We start from the raw sequence: 5,816 nt of genomic DNA, 5'->3' as shown, positions 1-5,816 counted from the left end.
GTTTGTATTGTATATTTAATTTGATAACATAACGATACAAATAAAATTTTATCTTTTTAGATAATAATAATAACAATAATAATAATAATAAAATAAATTTGACAACTTTGTTTAACCGTTGTGATTTGTTATTAAGATTACTTCTTATCAAATAAAATTTAAACAAAGTAAAATGAAAAAGGCATTGCTTGCGTCAAAAGAAAAAGATATTATTGGCCATATTTAGTTAGTTTTTTTTTTTAACTTTAAACAATGAAGATGAACACATACACAGCTGTTTTAAGCATATGATAAATCAAAGATAAATTTGATTTAAAATTAAAACAAAAATAGATAAAGAGGAGTAATTTTATAATTTCTATTCGAATCAAGTAAAGAATACAAAACAAAAATGCTCTATGAAAATAACTTAAATTCACTCAAATTATTATTTTTTCTTTTCTGTTGTGATATTTATTTTTGGCCAAATCTTTAGAAAAATTTTTTGGTTTTTGTTTTTCAAAAGTGAACTGATTAATTAGTTTGATAAATAAATTAAACTTTAAACAATGAAGATGAACACATACATACACTAATTCTTATTAGTAGCACCAACATTCAAGTCGACTTAATTTTAATATAGTATCATAAACATAAAATTGTTTATACTTTTATCTACAGTTTAATTATTGAGTTGTTATAATCATATTAAATTTTTAATTAGGTTTCTAGAATTTAAAAGTTAAATGATATTTCTATTTGCTTGTTTTAACCGTATGATAAATCAAAGATAAATAATTTGATTTAAAATTAAAACAAAACAAGATCATATCATATCAATTAAATTTAAATAAAATCGTTCAGCCATATTTTTTTTCTTTTTATGAAACCACTCAAACAAACATTATATATTTCACTTTTTATATAAGGAAACTCTTACATTCCATTCCAAGAACACTCACATTACATTCCAGTTTTACAATCATGCCTTTCTTGTTACAGGCAATTCTTGATCCAAAATGGAATGGCTTGGTTTTGTTAGCGGAAGCTGCTGCCGCAATGACTAAAGAAAAGTTGGAACAAGAAGGCCACAATGACTCTTCAGCCGCTTTTCTATTGTTTTTAAGAAATTAATTTTATTTTTTGTTAATATATTATTTATTTTTTAAATGTATTAAATAAATATTTTTTATTGAGAAGTGTTAGGAAACCAGTAACTCTTGTAATTTATAGCCATCAAATAGCCATCAATAATAATTTTAATGGTGTGAGATTGGTGAGAGATTTTATCCAATGGCTCACTTTTCTTTGCTAGCTACATACTGACCAGAATTTGAAAAATTTGCTGGCCCCCTAGACTTTTCCTTTTTTATTTTAATATTGACATGTCCTTATTTATATCATATTTTATTAAAATTAAAATTACTATAAAAATCTTTAAAATAATAATAACATTATTCTGATTCAAAAAGAGTATATATATAAACCAAAATACATATTAGTTTTTTACAAAAGATAATTTTTACATAAATATGGATATTTATATTTGTCTTCATCTTTTTTAAGTGGTAGGTCAAAATATGGATCTAAATATGAAAAAGCCTTCATTTTTTATAAATAGTGAAAAATAGAAGTAATGAGAATGCTTATTTTTTTGTTTTTAAATATCAAACTATAAGAATAATTAATAAGCAAATAGGAGAGTATAAAAATTATTCATAATTCATCATACATCTTCTTATCGATAATTTCTCGATTTTTGAAAAACTACCAGATTTATTGACCATATAAATAACTGTTAGGATTTGGTTGAATTAGTCCCACATTACTTAGGATAGCAAATGAAGTGGGTGGCCTAGGCTATAAATATGAGGCTAAGTTCTCCATTTGTATTTGCACCAGTCAGAAATACTTTAAGCTTGTATCTGATTTTTCTTTTTCTCTATACTCTTTGATTAGAGAGTGTTGTGAGGTGTAGTTAGATATTTGCTTTGAGAGAGTGTGGGTGTACTGGGGTGCCGGTGTTAGAGAGAAAGAAGTCTATGTGTTGTAACAATTTTTACATAGTGATATTCTCTAGTTGTCATTTGACAACGGCCGTAGTTTTTTTTCCGGTAATTGGAGTTTCCACGTTAAATTCTTCTGTTGTGATTGTGTCTATTTTATTTCTCTGTCAAAGGTGTTTTCTCAAGGGGAAATGGTGTCTTATTCCCAACATGTGGTATCAGAGCTTCGGTTCGGTGGGATTTATTCTTAGTATGCTCTGTGGTTGCAGCCTAGTCTGACCTTTCATATCAGAAAAGAATTTTGTCCTGTGGCTTGAGGTTGAGCTTTGGTTGCTGTTGTTATTGCTGGAAGGCAGTGTGACACTGTGAGAGTGCAGTTTGGAAAGGTTCTGGCTAAGGAAAGACTTGGTATTTAAGTGTGTCCATTGTGACCCACCTCTCTTTTCTGGGAACCCTTCCTAGTGTACGGTCTACAGTTGAGTTATACTATTCCAGTATACGGTTGCAACAATGTTAGGATATTCAAGTGCTGTGAAGCTTAAAATAGAGAAATTTGATGGAAGAATCAATTTTGGTTTGTGGCAAATACAAGTCAAGGATGTGTTGATACAATCAGGTTTGCACAAGGCGTTGAATAAGAAGTATCCTCATGGTATTGCCGCACTGCCATGGATAAGGATAAGTTGTGGCAATCGGGTCCACAATTGCACACGGGCATTGGTTGGCGTTGAGATGCAAGGTGTGTGGCGGAGTTAGGTCGATGGCTGAAGAACTTCCAGAAAAAGCCAATTTGGAAGTTGCACCATGAATTTTCAGCAAGGTTTCGATCTGTACCAAGGTGAAATGCTTGGAGTGGTCTAATTCCAAGTGAGTATACTTTCATGGTGGAGTATGATAGTTCTCTGAACTATGATTGTCGGTATAGACAATGGCAGCAAAGAATTGTCGGTGTTGACAATGGAAGTTGAAGATGTGTGACTATTTCAATCAAGGTGGAGATTGTTAGGATTTGGTTGAATTAGTCCCACATTGTTTAGGATAGCAAATGGAGTGGATGACCTAGGCTATAAATATGAGGCTAAGTTCTCCATTTGTTTTTACACCAGTCAGAAACACTTTAAGCTTGTATCTGATTTTTCTTTTCCTCTATACTCTTTGATTAGAGAGTGTTGTGAGGTGTAGTTAGATATTTGCTTTGAGAGAGTGTGGGTGTACTGGGGTGCCGGTGTTAGAAAGAAAGAAGTCTATGTGTTGTAACAATTTTCACATAGTGATATTCTCTGGTTGTCATTTGACAACGGCCGTGGTTTTTTTTCCGGTAATTGGAGTTTCCACGTTAAATTATTGTGTTGTGATTGTGTCTATTTTATTTCTCTGTCAAAGGTGTTTTCTCAAGGGGGAATGGTGTCTTATTCCCAACAATAACTATATAAACGCTTCAAGATTATTAGTTAAAAATTATGTGTAACAAAATCAAAATAAAAATTTAAAAATATTATTTACAAATTAACTATTTATAAACGTTATTAAGTTTAATTATTTATTTTTTATTGTAGTTAATTTTAAATTATCTTTAATTTTGTTATTTTTAAAATTATTAATTTATATTTTTATTATATCCCTTTACTATATCAAACAATATTCTATCTCCTACTATTATTCTCTATACACATACTTATTATTGTCTCATCGCCATTATTATATTATCTTGTTCTCCTTTCTCTTTTTTTTTTCTTCTCCTTCCACTTTCTCTTAACCCGACCGTAATTAATTATCACCAAGTATTAATATTATCAAATGTAAAATAGATTAAAAATAAAAAAGAGATTAATAAAATCAATTAACAAAATTCTTATCTTAGGTCGCCAGATTATTTTTAAAATCAATTAACAAAATTCTTATATTGCTACATTTATTGTGTTATCTGTCGAACTAATAATCAATAAAAAATAATATTATCCAATGTAAAATAGATTATAAATAAAAAAAAAAAATTAACAAAATATGTGTGAGAATTTTTCATTCTACCATGGGTAGGTATAGGCTTTTTTATCTTTTATATGTTAATTATGTCATAAATGAATAATATTAAATTAATTAATTTTCTTGCAATACAATTTAAGAAATTAATAAATGTCAAACCTACTACTCTATATAATTTAAAAAGACAGAGAAATGACTGAAAATATAGATTAGATAAATAAACTAAAGAGAAAGAAGAGATATAAGTGAATATTACGCGTAAGAGTAGTAACTGCTGCAAACTGAAGGAAATTTGCAGTGGATGAAGGCAATAGAAGAGGATGGAGGCGAGAGTGTTGAAGAAAGGAGAATAACAGAACGACAAGAAAAATATAGAAAAGTAAAAACCAAACTGCAGTGGATGGAGGCAATGGAAGATGTGCTATTATAGTTATAGAAGTAACAAAACTGTTTTCATGTTAGTGGAAAGTTATTGGATTTTTCAAAACAAATTTTATGTCTATTTTATCCTTATAATTTGCTTTATGAAATAGTTTATTATAGGGTTAATATAGTCCAAAAAAATTGAACACCAAAGTCATGGTTAACTCTCTGTATTGACTTTATATATTGTTATAGATTATAGATATAAGTATCAAAAGTATATTAAATTAAAATAATATGATAATAATTTAAAGAGAAAAATTATTCTTTATATACATTTAATTAAAAAAATTACCTTGTTTAAACTATTTTGCAAATGGAGCCATTTTTATAATCTTGCGATTGAGAGTGGTCAATTTTTTTAAATTTCTTTGACAGTTGAAAATAAAGCAGTTACATAATTTTCTTGTGGATTAATATAGAATTTACAGAACGTGAGTACATGACTAAATATGTAGTTTTAGATTATAAAAACAAGGATAAAATAGAAAAAAATAATTGAATACCAAACCTTGTATTTTCATTATATATTGTTATACCAGAGAACACGGAACACCACAGACATGCCCACAGTCCACCTACAAATTACTCATAAATGTTTAAGAATGCATGTCCAAGAGCTTACAGTTATGCTTATGATGATGCTTCAAGCACTTGTACCTGTTTTGGAGCAAACTACATCATTACTTTTTACCCTATAGAATCCTCATAAATCCTAAATCTTAGGGTTTTTTTGGGTTATATAGTTGTTATTTGTTGGTGTTAAAGAAAGAATGTTTGTGATCGGTTTGTTAGTTAACGGTGAAATACTTAGATACAGAGTTTTATGTAGAGTTGATAACTAAAAATTATTAAATAATTTAATAGATTTAACTAAATTACTATTTAATTACTCTTGCCTATGAACTCCACATGAAATTAAGTGTTAAGTTTTTATTTTAGTTAATTTAATTATATTTAATTAAAATTGAGGAACTGCGTCTTCATGTAGTGGTGTTTTTTTCTTTTTTTTGTTTGCATTATTCATTCTATCAGAATTTGTAGAGGAGTAATTTTATATTTTCTTTTATGATAGTTCAAATGGTATACTCTCTCCGTTCTCACTCAAATATTTTGAATTTGAGTGTTACTCCAAATTAAAAAAAAAGTAAAAAATGCAAAACAAAAATGCTCTATGAAAATAACTTAAATTAACTCAAAAAAAATTCCCGTTGTGATCTTTATTTTTGGCCAAATCTTTAAGAGATATTTTTTTTTTGTTGCAAAAGTAAACTATTAGTTTGATAAATAAATTAAGCTTTAAACAATATAGATGAACACACTGATTTTTATTAGTAGCACCAACATTAAGTCGAGTTCATTTTAATATAGTATTATGAACATAAAATTGTTTATACTTTTATCTACAGTTTAATTATTGAGTCC

The sequence above is a fragment of the Arachis ipaensis genome, chromosome B04, assembly GCF_000816755.2.
Source record: "Arachis ipaensis cultivar K30076 chromosome B04, Araip1.1, whole genome shotgun sequence".
Lineage (NCBI taxonomy): Eukaryota > Viridiplantae > Streptophyta > Magnoliopsida > Fabales > Fabaceae > Arachis > Arachis ipaensis.
This window is presented reverse-complemented; position numbering follows the sequence as displayed.